General features: G+C 44.7%; 1 protein-coding gene and 1 pseudogene across 1 annotated transcript in view; one reads left to right on the forward strand and one right to left on the reverse strand.

Moving 5' to 3' along the window:
• The window catches only part of COL23A1 (collagen type XXIII alpha 1 chain), a 303,359-nt gene that overhangs the window by 224,764 nt on the left and 60,449 nt on the right, over positions 1-18,146 (reverse strand). The window lies entirely within an intron of this gene.
• On the forward strand, positions 6,727-8,457 carry LOC107529789 (large ribosomal subunit protein uL4-like; annotated as a pseudogene).

The following is an 18,146-nucleotide window of genomic DNA, read 5'->3' on the forward strand; positions in this document are numbered from 1 at the left end:
GAATAAATAAATGTTCTGAACCTCACTGTGAGGGAGAGATGATCTTCAGGGACCCTTAGCTCAGTGTTCTATGAATCTTGGAGTACAGGAGATTCAGAAACACCTCCCATGCCAGAAACCCTCCCTTAGCAATCTATGGATGCAGCCCAAGCGGCACCACTCCTCCCAGCTCAACAGGCCCGGAGTCCATCAGGCCTCCGACTGTTCCTGGGAAAGAACACATGCAGGGCTATTCCAATCAAGCAAACTCAGACCCTATCAAGGGAGCCATTGGCAAGCAGGGGTTCCTCCGTGGTCATCAGGCTCTTCCAGGGTTCGCAAGGCCAGCGGCACTGCCCTTTCTACCCACTATCCTCACACCAGCATCAAAGAGCCTCTACGAAAGCAGCTCCTGGAGACCAGCTGTCAGGCCCCACAGCCCTGCTGGCAACTCCGGCAGCCCCCACACATTGAGGGCCCCAGAGAGGTAAGTCCGAGCAAAGAACTTTTTCTGTTGGCCCATCTAGACCTGGGTGGGCTAGAGGTGGCCAGCAGGTCTGACATGAGGGGCCAAGGGGCTGTGGGTGAAGGACTCCAGGCCCTTCCAAAGCATAGCCGCCTACTCTGGGAGAAGTCCTCACCAGACTTGGGGGCTGAGCACACCCAGACCTCAGCAAGGTCTTCTTCAGGGAGGGCTAAGGCCAAAGCCTGCGGTCAGGCCAGGCCATAAGTCACTGCCAATCTAAAACCTGTCTTTCACAAATCCCAGAACAGACTTTTATTAGGTATGAGCGACCAGTGTGAATGTACTGCCACTGCTTAAGAAAGTGCAGTTTAAGCCCCTCTTTCCTGCGCGTGCAAACACCAGGGTTTGTTTTGGCAATCTGGTCTGTTTCCAATTCAGCTGCTAGAGACACCACAGCAGGGGTGACAGAGATAAAGGGGTGTGGATCAGGTCTGGTTTCGCAATAGCCCAGAGGGTCTCAATTTTATCAAGAGGAGGTTGTGAAAATCTTATGTAACATTCTTTGAATAAGATGAGCTTTCCTTTGACTAGAAAGACACATTCAGTTTTGATTCAGTTGACATTTCTAGAGGGTGCCAGAGCCAGACATTGTATAGCCCTTCACACTGCTGAGGGGTAGGATTGAGCTGGCTCAGCAACACAGGTCACATGCCAGGAAAGTGGGGTGTTGGGGTGGTAGTGGGTGTTGGACTGAACTGTGTCCCCTCAGAATCCATATGTTGAAGACCTAACCCCCAGTGTGACTATATTTGGAGAAAGGGCCTTTAAGGAGGTAACTAAGGTTGAAGAGGTCATAAGGGTGTGGCCTGATCTGATAGAACTGGGAGCTTGTAAGAAGAGACACCAGAGTTCCCTTTCTCTCTCTCTCTGCACAGGGGAAAGGCCACGTGAGAACACAGAGAGAAGGTGGCAGTCTACTATCCAAGGAGAGTCCTCATCAGGTACCAAACCTAATGAGATCTTGACTTGGACTTTCAGCATCCAGAAACTGTGAGAAAATAAAGTTCTGTTGTGTACGCCACCAGCCTGTCATGTCTTGTTATGGTAGCCCCAGCAGACTAACAAGCAGGTCACCACTCCAATGGGGCAAGTGGGCAGACTTGGCTGGCACGTTGAGGCCACCTTTGCCTCAGAGAAGCTCACTGAGGGGCACAGGCATTGAATATCATGACATACTTCCCACTAATGCTACAAGCAAGAGAATGCCACTCCCTCGTACATTCCTAACACCTTCCCATAGTCCCAGTTCACCTTCCCCAGTATTCAGTATCCTCCTGCTATCACTGTGGATCCACCTGAGCCAGGCTTTGGAACCACCACCCCATGATCAAGCTGGATCATGAGGAAGAAAGAACTTTTTTTCAGTCACTTACACATGCACACTTGTCTCTAGGTTCCACATGTGGGTGGCATCAGATGGCCGTGAGGATACTGAGCCTTTGACTACAATAATGGTGTGCCAGGGCTGGGTCCTCGAAAAACGGGTTCTCAGAGACATACCTGGTGCCCTGGCCTGACCTCCTCCTGACCCTGCCAGCTCTTACCCAAGATTCACTCAGGATTCAGCACTTAGTTTCCCACGTGGGAAGTGATCAGCCATTGGCCTGTCCCCAGATATGAGACTGTGTTCCTTGGACCACAGGCTCCCTGGGTCCAACTGTCATCAGCAGGGCTCCCAGTGTTGTGGAGCCATCAGAGGTACCCACGGCATAACCTGAGATAGGACTGGTGAGGCCACACTGAACTGTAATTCAGAGAAGCTGGGTTTTGGGTTAAGTGGGCTAAATATTCTGCTCATAGAGAGAGCAGTGGCCTGAATCAAGGGTGTGAAGGGTGGCCTGACATAGTCCCAGAATTGGGAGCCAATCACAAACCTCAGAGGGGGAAGAAGACTGAGGCACTGCTGGGATGAATGAATAAATGAGTGAATGAATGAATGAATGAAAAATTTTAACTTACCAGCCTGAATCCTCTAGAAGGATGCTAGACGCCCCTCTTAGATGGAAAGGAAGGGTGAAGGGCTGACAAAGACTTGGACATAGAGCACCAATGCCCAGAGGAGAAGGTGGTAAAGAATTTGCAACCATCAGACTATGAGAGAGCCTGGAGCCACGAGGGTGGATGAAGCTGGCCAAGTGCAGTGGGGAGGGGAGGGGAGGGGAGGGGAGGGGAGGGGAGGGGAGGGGAGGGAAGGGGAGGGGAGGGGAGGGGAGGGGAGGGGAGGGGAGGGGAGGAGAGGGGAGGGGAGGGGAGGGACTAATAGTAATAATAATGGTCAACATTTATGAGTGCTTTCTATATGTTCTAAGCACTTTTCCCATATTTAATCTTTTTGTTCTCGTAACAACTCTAGGACGAAGATATTATTACTTTTCCTATTTTGCAGATGAGGAAACTGAGGTACAGAGAGGTTGAGTAACTTTGCTGAAGGTCACAAAGTCAGTACGTAGTGGGTAGTGAAAGGATATGAGTAGGCAGCCTAGCTCCACAGCCCATGGCCGTAAGCACTTCATGTAGCAGTCAGCAACTACGAGTCAACGGATGAGACAGAGCAAAAGTCAGAACTCACAGAAGGAGTTTGTCAAGGATACCCCAGTTCTGACATTTATAATATGGGGATGAAACTACCTACCCTTTTCCACCAGTTGTGAATAGAACGTATATTAGTCCACTCTGAACTCTCTGCGAAAATGTCTTAATATAGGCAAGGTCTAGTTCTTACTCTTAAGTTGGGTGAAGTCCCAAAACAACTCACTCACCCCCGGTCCACCATGAAGGCAAGGGAAATGAGCGGAGAATCACTGTTCAGAACAGCTGGGATACATGTGCCCACAAGAGGGGGGAGCAGAGGAAGAAATGCCTCACTTACTCATGCCTTAGGTGTGAAGCTTCAGAACTTGTAGCCAGGTCAATCTGTACAAATATTTCAAGTTACACCTTCCCTTTGGATATCTTAAGAACACAAGGGAAGGAAAGAAATGTAAAATGTTTATAAACTTTAACTTAATTTAGTTATTTTAAAAAATTGATTTGAGAGAGAGCGGGAGAAAGAGAGAGAGGAAAAAAGAGAGAGATCAATTTGTTGTTCCACTTACTGATGCATACATTGGTTCATTCTTGTATGTGCCCTGACCAGGTATAAAGCCCACAACCTTGGTGTATTGGGATGACGCTCTAACCAACTGAGTTACCCAGACAGGGCTAACTTAGTTTACTTATAACTTGCTTCTTCCCATAATAGAGATACAGAGGTAAATAAGCTATAAATCTATTAATATATACATAAAAATTAAAAATTAAGGCTATGAGAAAGAAGAGGAAGCCAGTCCTAAGGACTAAAAACACTGATATGATATGGTACCTGTTTTGCCCAATGCTTCCAAGCAGCTTGGGCTAAAAAGGAAATAAGATGTATTACAAAGCTCTTGCCATAAGGCAGAGGAAGCTGGCCAATGTCTCTGGGAAGTCAAGGCTTTCCTGGCACCAAATTCAGAAAGAAATTTCTCACATAGAATCTTATGTAGAGAACATGGTTACTCATGATCTCTGAAACACTGCAGCCTGAGACTGATTTTTCAGGGATCCTTTCCTCTGAAAGGATCGCTGCTCAACTGAAACACATTTTTCTAAGCTCTCAGGATTACGTTTGGGTTCCTCACTGAAGAGCTAAAAAACAAAAAACTTCTTATCTCAGAACACTGCTTTTGGCTTTATGGCTGTCAAGGTATTCTGGACAGGAAACACTCTTTGAGGCAGTGCTGATGTCAAAAGAGTAAATGTTTCATCAAGAAACATTTATCACCCACTAAATACAAGACAGACATGAGCTATATGCAGCCTGAGCAGTGAGGAGCCAGAAGGGATCAAGTTGTCCCAAGGGCAAATAGCAATAGAAGCATTGCTATCAGGACACAGTGCCTTGTGTCAACAGCAAAGGAAACTTTGGGCTGGAATTTCCACCTTCACTGAGTCAAAATCCTCAAGAGTGACTGATACGGTTCTAGGGAATTAGCTACCCACAGCATCTAGCTGATGGAGAAGCAAATGTAACCTTGGAGGAAATCTTTTCCAATTTCGACACAGTAGTATCATAGATTATGATCAAGCAATGGGCTTGTAATCAAAGATTAACATGTGTGTTGCCATAAAAAAAATAAAATTGCCGCCCTAAAAAAGGATTAATGTGTGTTAAGGCAGGACTCTGAATGAGAATCAGCAGAAACAGTAAACAACAATCTTTTCTCCCACACTGAAATTTTCAAAAACAGAATTACAGAAATTATGTATAAAATATTTACAGAAAAAATGATGTAATCACGAAGATGAGAAAACTAAAAGAGACTATGAGTAATCAATAAGAAGCTGAGGGGGGAAATGTAGTTTTTACATTTCTATATATGAAAAATATAATGGTTGTAATAAAGAACTCCATAGGTATGTCAAAGAGCAAATTAGATAAAGCTGAAGAGGGAATTAATGAACTGGAACATATATACAAACATATCACCAAGAATGCAATAGAGTAAGGCAAGGTACGAATACAAATGAGACTACACAACACCAAAGACAAAGAGAAGACCTTAAAAGTATTCACAGTAATAAAGGCAGCTCACCTTTTTTAATTTTTTAATTTTTTTTATTAAAATGTCTTTATTGATTTCAGAGAGAGGAATGGAGAGGGAGAGAGAAACATCAATGATGAGAGAGTCATTGATCAGCTGCCTCCTATACACCCCCAGCAGGGGATCGAGCCGGCAACCCAGGCATGTGCCCTGACCGGGAATCGAACCATGGTCTCCTGGATCATAGGTTGATGCTCAACCACTGAGCCACACCAGTCGGGCCAGGCAGCTCACCTTTAAAGGAATGACTGCTAGAATGACAGTAGACTTTTCAACACAAGAATCTGAAGCCAGCAAGTAGTAGAATATCTTTAAAGTGTTAAGAAAAAATAGCTGATGGTCTAAAATTGTGATAAAAAAAAAAATCAAGCCATACATGTAAGGTTTGCACAGCTTACTATTTATTAAGTTTGCCTCAATAAAAAATGAGAACAGTAGTAGAGTGCATATATTACAGACTATTAGAGAAGAAACATAAAAAAAGAGAATATAAACAACAAAATAAGATAATCAAACAAAAGGTGAGAACTAGAAAAGCCTAGAAAAAGTGAGATAATTATAAATCTTTTAAAAAGACCCAAGAAACAGGCCCAAACATATCAATAATTACTACATATATAGGCAGACTAAACTCATTAGTTAAAAGAAAAAGACTGACAATTGCATGATTAAAAAATTATGCGTAAAGCATGAGAACGTGAAAATATTAAAAGCAAAAAGTTGAGAAAAGATCTACTTGACAAATATCAGCAAAACAACAATAATAAAACACTACAAAGCAAATATCAATATTCTCAGAGATAAGAAAAATGTATTCATGAAACGGAAAAGATGCTATTTTATTTTACTTTTTCCAAATATTCCCTGAAGGGAAAAACTGTCCCTCAGTTAAGAAACACTGATGTAAGTAAATAAAAGATGTTATTTAAATTTGGAGAATAAAAGAGAGCACTTTGTATGGAAATGGGGGGAGGGAGTACTTTTATAATGGAGAAGCTTAGACATGACCTCAACCAGCTGATCAAGATCAACACCAACAGTGAGAAGTCACCTTGAGAACTCGAATCCTTGATATGACAGGATGAGAATGGTAGTGCACCCCTGTGGGAGGGAGACATTTAGGTCTCCCTCCTAAAATATCCCAAACCCCAGTCTGACCATGAGAAAAACATCAGATTAACCAAAATTGTGGTACATTCCACCAAACAACTGACCAAAACTCCTCAAAACTGTTAAAGTCATCAAAAACAAGGAAAGTATGAGAAACTGTCACAGCCAAGAGGAGCCCAAGGAGATGTGACAACCAAATGTAATGTGGTGTCATAGGTGAGATCCTGGACCAGAAAAATGACATTAGATAACAACTAAGGAAATCTGAATAAAGTGTGGACTTTGGGTAATAATAAAGTATCAATATTGGCTCATTAACTGTAACAAACCTAGCATGCTAATGTAAGATGTTAATAACGGGGGGAACTGGGTGCAGAGTCTATGTGATTTTTTTTCTGTACCATCTTCACATGTTTTCTGTAAACCTAAATCTATTCTAAAATTTAAAAAAGTATTTAAAATAGTTTTTTGCCTTTTCCTGAGGAAACCATGATGTGTGCTTGTCCACCGATATCAGTGTTCTCCCAAAGGAGGAGTCATCTGCAAAAATGTCACTTCACCTGCTCTATTCAAGGTTCCCATTTGACCAAATATCGTGAACTTTGTTCGCATCAAGTTGTGGCAAAAACAATAGACAGCCCTATGCTGTCGGTGAGCTGTCAGGTCGTCTAACCAGTGCTGAGTCTTGGGGTACTGGCAGAGCTATGGCTTGAATTCCCAGAGTTTGAGGTGGTGGGACTCATCCTTCTGACCACAATGTTTTTTGGAAAATGTTTGTGGGGGCCTCATGTCTGTACCAACCAATACCTGGTGCCATTCGCACCGCAGAGTAAACACAACACAGAAGCAATATGCCACCTGCTCTGCCCTGGCTGCCTCGCCTTACCAGCCCTGGTCATGTCTAAAAGTTATCTTCCTGGCCAGTTTGGTTCAGTGGTTAGAGCATCACCCCATGGACTGAAGGGTCTCGGGTTAGATTCTGGTCAAGGGCAGGTACCTCGGTTGTGGGCTTGATCCCCAGCCCCGGTCAGGGCACCTGCAGGAGGCAACCAATCGATGTGTCTCTCTCACATCGATGTTTCATTGATGTTTCTCTCGCTCCCTCTGCCCCCCCCCCCTTTCTTACTCTCTCTTTGAGGAGCAAAGGAAAAAATAGCCTCAGGTGAGGATTTAAAAAATAAATAAATAAAAGTCGTCATGCTGAAGAAGTTCCTGAACCTCCTTTGGTGGTTGAAGATAGAGTTGAAAGCTAAGAGAAAACCAAAGAGGCTGTTTTTCTTCATAAGAAACTCAAAGCCTGGGATGATATCAAAAAGGTCTACGCCTCTCAGTGAATGAGAGCTGGCAAATTGAGAAACAGTCATCCTATCAGCACAGGGGACCTGGCATCGTCTATAATGAGGACAACGGTGTCCAAGCCTTCAGAAACACCCCTGGAGTTACTCTGCTTACTGAAGGAAACTGAACATTTTGGGTTTTTTGGGTTTTTTGTTTTTTTTAAATATATCTTTATTGATTTCAGAGAGAGGAAAGGAGAGGGAGAGAGAGAGACAGAAACATCAATGATGAGAGAGTCATTGATCAGCTGCAGCCCGCAACCCGGGCATGTGCCCTGACCGGGAATCGAACCCTGATCGCCTGGATCCTAGGTCGACGCTTAACCACTGAGCCACGCCCGGCCGGGCGGAAACGGAACATTTTGAAACTTGCTCCTGGTGGGCATGTGGGCCATTTCTGCATTTGAATTGAAAGCACTCTCTTCAAGTTGGATCGTCTGTATGGCACCCGGCGTAAAGCTTCCTCCCTCAAGAGTAACTACAACCATCTCATGCACAGGATGCTCCATACAGACCTTAGCAGGATCTTGAAGAGCCCAGAGACCCAAAGAGCCCTCTGAGCGCCACGCAAGAAGATTCATGGCAGAGGCCTGAGAAACCTGAGAATCATGCTGAAGCTAAACCCATATGCAAAGGCCATGCTCCCCCAGGCCGGGAACCACCAGCTGCGGGGGTAAAGCAGCAGCAGCACTAGACGCCAAAGCAGGAGCCTGTGGCGGGGAAGGAAGGAGGGGAGGGAGGGAGGGACGGAGGGAGGGAAGGCTGCTGGTGTTAGGAAGCAGAAGCCTTTGGTGGGTAAAAAGGCTGCAGCTACCAAGAAGCCGGCAGCTGAGAAGCCCACAGAAGAGGACCCATCACAGAAGAAAAGAAGCCTGCGGCATAAATCGAAATTTGTTTACTCCATAAAGGTCAAATCACATTGCACAGATAATTTTGAGTGAAAACCTGATCAAAGGCAGTGAGAAACGAGAAAAAAATTTTAAAATAACAAAGAACTTTTAGAAATTAAAAGCACAATAGATTCAATAAAAGGGTTAGAAGGTAGAGTTAAGATAACATCCCAGAGCAAATATAAAAACAGATTAAAAGTAGAGCAGTAAAGATAAGGAAATTAAAAGGCAGTCCCACATCCAAAAGACAAGAGTTTCAGGAAGAAAAATCAGAGAAAAGGAAGTCATCCTCAAAACAGAGAAATTTCCCAGAACTGAAGGATATAACTTTCCAAACTCAAAGGATCCACTGAGTACCCATGTAATAGGTCCCCTTTGAACACTGGGGACAGAGAAGACCAGAAGAGTTTTAAACTTCCTAACAACACCAGAAACAGAAAGACAATGGAGTGATTCATTCAAAATTTTGAAGGAATATTTTCCTTATCTAGAATTCCATACCTAGTCAAACTACCAGTGAAATGTCCAAGGAAAATAATATTTTCAGACATAGGAGATGTCACAATTTTACTTTTTAAAAAAGTCACCAGATAAATCCCAAGCAAATTAACTTCAAGCAAAACAAAAAGAAACCAGAATACACTCTGAACTTTGACTAATACTTGCAAAGACTTAATGATATAATAAATATTGATTTAGGTAAAAATTATATATAAAAGCACATAAAAAGATACCCAATATCATGTGGGAAATGCAAACTAAAATCACAATGCCGCTACACACCTGTTAGAATGGCTAAATTAGAAAGGATGACCAGCCCGGCTGGGCGTGGCTCAGTGGTTGAGCATCAACCTAGGCTCCAGGCGATTGGGGTTCGATTCCCGGTCAGGGCACATGCCCGGGTTGTGGGCTCGATCCCCAGTCGGGGGCGTGCAGGAGGCAGCAGATCAATGACTCTCTCATCCTTGATGCTTCTATTTCTCTCTCTTCCTCTCTCTGAAATCAATAAAAATATATATTTTTTAAAAAGGCCAACCAGCGCAGCCGGCATGGCTCAGTGGTTGAGCTTCGACCCATGAACCAAGAGGTTTCTGGTTCAATTCGTGGTCAGGGAACATGGCTGGGTTGCTGACTCGATCGATCCCCAGTAAGATGCAGGCAGGAGGCAGCTGATCGATGTCTCTCTCATCAATGTTTCTCTCTCTCTATCCCTTTCCCTTCCTCTCTCTCTAAATATATATTTTTTAAAAAAGCTGACCATACCAAGTATTTGGTAAGGATGGATGTGGAACACATTGCTCATATATGTGGAAAACTTTGAAAAACAGTTTGGCAGTTTCTTAAAAAGTTAATCTTACAACTATTATATGATTAGCTATTCTGCTCCAAGGTACAAAGATTTGTACACAAATGTCCATAGCAGCTTTATGGGTAACAGTCTCAAATGGAGATAACCCAAGTGTCCGTCAACTAGTGAATGGATCAGCAGTGTGTTACAGACCCAAAGTGGGCAAGAACTCAGCAATAAAAAAGAAGGAACTACTGATACATGCTACAACATGGAAGACTCTCAAAATAACTATGCTGAATGGAAGAAACCAGACTGAACAAAAATAGTATGCGCTGTATGATTACATTTATACAAAAATCTCAGAAATCCATGCTAATAGTAACAGAAAACCAATCAGTGGTAGCCAAGGGGTGGGGGGAGAGGGGAGGGGGGTAGGTGCAAGTGAGGAAGGGTCACCAAGGGTCAGGGGAAACTTTTGAGTGACGAATATGTTCATCTTCTTTATTGTGGTGATGGTTTCACAGGCGTATACATACATATGTCAAAACTTATCAAACTGTACACTTTATGCCTTTTTATTGTATGTCGATTTATACTTCAGTGAAGCTGTTTAGAAATATGATATTGGACCCCCTGCCCCGTAACACACACCAAAATCAATTCCAGGCTGATTAAGAACTTGAACATGAGAAGCAAAAACATTAAAAAATTTAGAAGGAGCTATGGGAGATTATCTTTCTAAACTTGGGGTAAGGAATTATTTCCTAAACAAGAAACAAAACCACTAGCCCAAAAAAGAAGAAAGAAAGAAAAGAATGATACGTGCAGCTACATTAAAGTCAAGAGCATCTGACAAAACAAATGCCAAAAGCACCAGAAACAAATGTTTTAAAAAGCCACAAACTGAGAAATAATCTTTTCAATGGTGAAACCCTTGACTAAGGATCAGTATTCCGAATACACAAAGAATGCTTACGAGGCAACCAGGCTCCACTTACAGGAAGACGGGGTAACCATACTTTTTCCTATTTCTCCCACTAAGCACATCGAGAAGCTTCAGGCATTATATATAAAACAATTCGATATAAAATATAAGACTCGTGGTGGAGAGAAGGCAGACCAGCTAGGGACCTCAGGACCCAGGACCCAGTGGGGAGTCCCTATATTTCCTTTTTGTCTCATCCGCGCCAGACTTGGAGCCGGGAAACGTCAATGGGCACAGACCTAACACCCCCCCCCCCCCCCCCCCCCCCAGCAAAAGCCTGCTCTCTCCAGCCAAAGGATCAGGAAAGGGCATCCTGGCATGACAGGATGTTTAGACAATTACCTCTCTACTCCAGTCAAGTACCACAGGGGAAATGGTGCCTCCACTCTCACTGGCCCTCCAGGGCTCAGGAGGGAACCTGGATTCCACCTCCTCGAGGCCGTGTACAAGGAGGTGCCCCGACACCCCTGCTGGGGTTGTGGTCTCAGAGCAGGCCAAGTAGGGAGCCAGGACTTTCTCAGAGCAGGCCAGTAATGAGGTACCCCGGCCTATTGCTGGCCACCACATGGCGCATCGGGACGACCACCCTGCCCAGCAGGCACAGGGAGTCCCCCTTGGGTGTCAACAGAGGCAGAGTGAGGACCTGGACAGCTACTTCCACCGGCAGCGAGGTGGCACTCTCCCCTTCCGCCTGCAGGGTGGGGTCATTGAAACCCAGCTAAAACAGAAGGCGCAAAGGCGTCAAGAAGAAAAAGACAAACAATCTGAAAGGAAATGGGCAAAATCCGTGAAGAGAGGGTAATATGGTTCCTACCTCATTAGGGTGTTTTATGATTAAATGAGTGTGTGTGTGCTTAAAATAGTTCCTCACACATCACCAGTTGAAAACAAGAAGTGGTGTTACTGCTACTATTACTATTTCCACGTCACAGAAAATGGCACACATATGTCAAAAAACATGAAAAGATGCTCAACACCATTAGTGATCTGAGAAATGCTAATTACAACCATCTCGAGACAGTAACTCACACACTATGAGCGTGGTGGCCAAAAGATATAAAGTCTAAGGGAACCCTTGCTCATTTAAAGTGGAGAAGGGCCCACACCCACTTTGGAAAACAATTTGGAATCATCTTGAAAAGTTCAACATTCACATGGTTGAAGAGCCAGCAGCGCCACTTCTGGATAAACTCTAGAGAAACTCTCACACACATGCCAACAGACGTGCAGGGATGTTCCTAGCAGCACTGCCCACTGTCAGAAAAATCTGGAAAAACCCAAGTGTTCATCAACATGCAAATAAACCTGGTGCGTAGCCCATGCACACACCGGGACCAGGTGCAGCACCAGCGATGGATGGACCACAGCTACCGGCCACGGCATGGCTGAGCCTTAAGTGTAATGTCAAGTCAGGGAAGCATATTCAGAAACAGGAGACAACTGCCACTCAAACTCAAAACAACGAGTTGTCTGTTTTTTTTTAAAAGAGGGGAAGGGAGGGAGAGGTCAATGTCATGAAAGAAAAAGAAAATCTGTGGAAATGTCCCAGGTTAAACCATGCTAAGGAGACAGAGCTGGATCTGGTACTAGAGGGAAAGAAACGCTATAAAGGGCATTGTTAGGTCAATTGACTGAAGTTAAAAACTTTAGTGTGTTTATGTAAGAGAATATTCCATTGTTAGGAAATAAATACACACTGAAGTAGGTAGGAGTCACAAAATACGACAGCTTCATAGTTCCAAAAAATTTGGTGTGTGTCTGTGTATAAGCGTGTGAGTGGAGGGAGCGAAAAGGGGTAGGAGAGGGGACAAGGTCAACGACAAAGAAAGTGGGGTCAAGTGTTGACAGAAGGTGGGCAACGGTAAAGGCTACGTGGGTGTTCATTGCACTCTTTATTTTCGCAGCTTTTCTGTGAATTTGCAATGATTTTCAAATAAAGAGTTCAAAAGAAGAGGGGAAAGAGGGACTCGAAATTCAGGGCAACAATCACCTGGGGCAGGTGGCGGACAGAACGGGCCAAATCAGCAGGGACTGGTGCCAGCTCTCGTTTGTGCGCTGGCTCTGGCTTTGCAAGGCAGGTCCTCCGGGTTCATTACATTATTACGCTTTATGACTCAGACACTGTCATTCTGTACGTTATCAAGTATTATATTTGAAAAGATAAACAAGAAAAACACCTAAGGAACAACATTTCAGGCTGGTACCAACTGAAGCTCCAAATAGACACTCAATTCCTAGAATCTTTTCATTAGGATGAAATGATTCACTTTTTTTCTCTTTTGCATATTCTACAATTTCCCATCCTACTTCCCCCTTCAGACATTTTTGGGCTGGGGCAGGAGAAGTAAACGTGTAAGTTGGACAGACAGGCAAGTCTCTGCTCTTGAGTTTTAAAACGGTCATTAAGACAACTATTTACCTTCTTTTGGTAAAAGTTTCACCTGTTGAGTCTGGGATACGGTAGGCAGTGGGATGGGTGGGGAGGGCTGGCCTGGATGCCAGAAGACTGCCCACAGCAGGGCAGGCCCAGCAGCCCGGCAGGCTGGCTGCCCTGGAGCAGGAGGAACATGGGAACCGGAGAGGATGACAGGCAGTGCGTGGGCCAGTGGCGTCCACGCAGGGAGAAGGGCTGCCTCCCAGATGGAGAGCAAGGAGCAGGTCAAAGGGTCTGGGAACAGACAAGCTGGAATCTCAGTGGCTGCTGGTAACAACTGATGCCAGGGGCAGTGGACTAGGGGTGACCCTGGGGAGCAGAGGAGGTACAGCCCTGGCCGTGGAGTTACTGGAACAAAGAGCGAAAACTCAAATGCCTGCTGGGGCGAGGCTGGACCCCACTGAATAAAGCAAATGCATCTGCGGGTGAAGCACCTTGTCTATTTTACACATGTGCCCCCTCCAGACATGCACCGAGTTGCCTGTAGGATCTCTGGCCAGCAAAAGGGGCGGCCAGGACTCGGCTCCAGCCACCTGTGGCCAAGCAGGAACGCCCTCGGGTTGGCAGATGTTCTGATTTTTCAAGGAAACTGGAAATCTGAGTTTTACATGTGGTCTATGGATTTTTAAGTGTTGGCTCAAAGCTTTTTAAAATAAGAGTCAGGCTTGACAAATATGTGATGGTTGCCATTTGGTGACCTCCTTACTAAGTGTGTCGGTTTCCTGGGGCTGCCGTAACAAAGCACCATGGACAGTGGCTCACACAATAGAAATTTCTCTGGTTACAGTCCTGGGCTCTAAAAGTACAAATCAAAGTGTCAGCAGGGCTGGTTGGCATCTGGGCCTTTGATGGCAGTCTTTGTCATTAATGCGTAATCCCGATCTCTGCTGTCATGTTCAAGCTGCGTTCTCCTTCTGTGTGTCTGTCTCTGTGTCCAAAGTTTTCCCTTTTTATAAGGACACAGTCATATTGGATTAGGGATCACCCTAACTGACCACATCTTGATCATCTGTGAAGATCCTATTTCCAAATGAGCTTACATTCACAGGTATTGAGGGATAGGGCTTCAACACACTTTCTGGGGGACACAATTCAACCCATAACACTAAGGTACTTGGCAGCCCGTTAAAGTAGCAACTGAGGCCCAGGGAGGGGCATGACGGAGGGCGGGCTCAGAGTCCAGACTCAGAATGATTGGAATTGGGCCACAGAAGGACCTCAATCAGGCTGAGCCTGACAACGCACACCTCCTGAGGCAGCGGTCCCACAGAGAGGACACAAGGGGCCAGGAAGCCTGGCAGGCTGTGCCCCTGTGCTGAGCCTCACAGCCACTGAGGACCCACAGTTAAGCTGGCACCTCAAGTCCATGGATGCCAGGGCCTTCTGACCCTGACTGAGACTTCCGATGGGACATGCCCACCTAGCACTGCACCCGCAGCCTGCGAAGCACAGGTGAAGCCAGGTAGGCCGAAAGATTTGAGAAGTTGGATTGAAGAAATAAATAAACAAAGAAAGACAAAAGCAGTAAAGGCCTGTTTCCTGAGCAGGACTGAATTAGCATGCGACTCTCCAGGACTGAAGCCTGGCCTTGGCAGTCGGGGCTTAGCCTGGTGGGTTCCAGTCCTAGGCGAGGTGGTTCCTGGCCTGCCTGGATGACTGACAGTTCTTTGAGGCCTCAGACTTCTTGGGTGCCCTGCACCACCGCAGCCTGAACACACAAGAGGCAGCTGGGACCTGAACTCAGGGCCTTGATCAGGAAAACCAGGGATCCAGGGCACATCCTCCAAACAGACTTTGGAGTTGTAGGAGCCACGGAAACATTCACCCCGGTCCATCCAACAAACAACCATCTGGTCTATCATGGGCAAAGATGAACGCCTGGGCCAGTGGGAAAGGAGGCGTGGTGGGAGGTGGAAAGGGGGTTCTGACTGCAGGCAGGAGACCTGGTGTGGTTACTCTTAATGACATTAATGCAATTACTTAGCAAGGACTTTATACTGCTGTTTCCAATTCTCATTAACGATGACAAGATTTACTTAATTTCTAAGATTTTATGTTTACACTCCTCGACTTACAACACAAACCTTGGTTTCTGAAGACACTAATGTAATTACTTACGGTTGAATATGTATATTTGTATATATAATCACTTCAAAACAACAATTCCACTTTTATTAGCAACCAAAAGACTACTGAATGCAGTTTAGGTTTTATTTGTGTTTCTTTTTGTCTCTGTCCCACTTGGATTGCACAAATCACTGTGTTTCAAAGTCACTCAAAACAATTCTCTGTGAGGTTGTGCCATTAATTTTGTATACAGGACTGTTTGTTTCAGTTTGTTTTCAATGTTAGGAGATGGCTTTTGTTCTTTTTGGTTTAATTTTGGCTTTCAGTTATGTAAAATGTTTACATGGTTCCAAAGCCAACTTATGAAACAAGGTACATTGTTTGGTTTGTAAACCTGTGGTTTATTCTTCTATTGTTTCTTTTTCAAGATATAAGCAAATGTGTATATATGCATCCAGATTTCCCCCCTTCTACTTAAATAAAAGGCAGCAGACTATACATGCACGGCCTGTACCAGGCCCTCTTCAGTTAGCAATATATCCTGACAATAACTTCACGGTGAAGTTACAGCTTCACTTACCCCCCTGGGCGAATGTGCCATAGTCCCTAACCTGCCCATTCTGGTTGGATCCTTGGGAGATTTCCCATCTTCGGCTATGCAAATAGCGCCATAAATTATAGCCTTGCTCATATGTAACTGTATTCTTTTGAGAAAACTCTATTTTGAATCCTCATTCTCTAACTGTGAACCTTTGGCCATTCATTTAATGTTCCAAACCTCAAAGTTCTCATCTGTAACATGGGAATAATAATAGTGGCTAACTCACAGTTCAGAAAGAATTAACATGCTTTAAAATACTCACCACAGGGCCTGGTACATAGTAACAGTCCATAAATGTTTGCTGTTGTTTTTCCCCCAGTTTGTTTTATTTAGCCTACTACTTTAACAGTTCACTATGTGGCAGGAGAGAGAGAGATGTAAATATTTGGTTGCCTGATGGGGTGTTGAGTGCTACCAGAGGCCAGAGGTACTGGAGCAATTGCTGTTGGAGCACACAGTGGAGGCTCACCTGCTCCCTATCTTCTGTGGTGGAAAGGATCTCAAAGGAAATATTAATTCGACCTTAGTTAAGCCGCTTTAGCCACTAGAGACTCAGTTTTCCCTCTGGAAAAGAAAAGCCAAACTATTTATTCTGTAGGGGTGTCATGAGGAGTAGTGACATAAAGTATGTCAAGTGCCTGGCATTGAGAATGCACATCATAAAGAATGTCTTTACTTGTCTTAAACAGTTCCAACCTTATAACCCTAATATTTCCTAAATAAATCCTGGATTGTAACTCAAGCTGTTTATAATCCTGCTGCAGCTGCAGTCAAGCTCCATGACACTGGACGAGTCCCTTTTCCTTGCTGGAACTCAGGAAAGGATTGGTCTAGTCCCTTGCCACTCAATGGGTGGTCTGAAGAAGTCCCTGAGCCTGTTAGAAATGCAGAGTGCTAGGCACCACACCCGACCCACTAAATTAGAGCATGCATTTTAATAAGACCCCCCCCCCATATTGAAGTTTGAGAAGCTGTGCTCTGGGTGACCTCTGAGGCCACTTCCAGTCTGACTTTACCTATTTTGGGCTTTCCCACCTCCTCACCACAGCCAAAATGCTGAGCATTCTGCCCTGGCCACAGTGCTAACCACCATTTAGGCACAGCATAATCCCACCCCACCCCAAGCATAAAGCTTTCTCCAGCCACTCCAACCTGAAGTGGTCCTCTAGTCTCCTCCAATGACCGTTCTCCTCATAGGGAGAAATTAAATGAGGTGATAACTTGGAATATTCTGTAACAAGGCAATGATTAAGATAAGTTATCATCTCAGATACCAATTACATACTATCAATTTTTTAAATTAAAAAATTTAAAACTTTAAAAGTTGATACAACTCGTTGTTAGATGAAGATGAACACTCTTGTACATTGCTAGTGGGAGTCTATTTTGCTATTGCCCCTTGATAGGGCAATTTGGAAATAATACGTGTGACCAAAGCTTTAAAACTTGCGTATCATTTGACCCAGTATTTCCACTTCTGGGAATTCATCAAAAGGAAATTAAATAGATGAGCAAATGTGTGTATAGGGCTGTTCTCTTCACTATTATTTATACACAAAAGATTGGAAACAGCCTAAGTATCCCACAGTAGAAAACTGGTTACACTTTGGCACATACTTGCAGCAGAATCTTAGCACTAATGCACTTGTAGAAATATAGTTAATCACAAAAAGATATGATCATGGAACACTGAGCTGTTTAAAATAAATATTTACTGTATGATTCTGCTTTGTGAGAAAAGAATCTACCTATGTATCCAGATAAAGATATGCATGTATCATATACAGATTATCCAGTCTGAGAAAGAGAATATCACTTACAGATTTTTCTTAACCTGATATTTCCTGGGTGTCCACACCATGGCAGGTGCGGGATATTGAATTCGCATGGCCCCTGTCCACAGGGGAGAGAGACCTATGTACGGAGGATGCCAGGGAGAAGGGATCAACAGAAAGGCCCACAGGACATGTGGCTGTGTGCCAGGGACATGAGCATCTCTGGCCAGGCTCTAAAATGAACCACAGGGGGTCGGAGCAGGGAGCCCCCTCCTACTGTGTCCAGGCTCAGAGAGGACCCGGAGCCTTGCTGCTGGAAAGGAGCCGTTCAAGGCTCTGCTGTGCCTGCAAAGCCCCCAGCAAGTGAGCACAGAATGAGATGCCTCCTTCACCCCTTCCCCGCAAGCTCCGGCAGGGAGTGGGGCTCCCCTCTGGACTCCTTGAGCACCTGCTGATCTAACACAGACTCTGTGCCTGCTCAGTTCTTCTCAAGCTCACATGCATTTCTCAGCCACTCCTCCCATCTTTA

The sequence above is a fragment of the Miniopterus natalensis genome, chromosome 4 (genome assembly GCF_054644295.1).
Source record: "Miniopterus natalensis isolate mMinNat1 chromosome 4, mMinNat1.hap1, whole genome shotgun sequence".
NCBI classification, from domain to species: Eukaryota; Metazoa; Chordata; class Mammalia; order Chiroptera; family Miniopteridae; genus Miniopterus; species Miniopterus natalensis.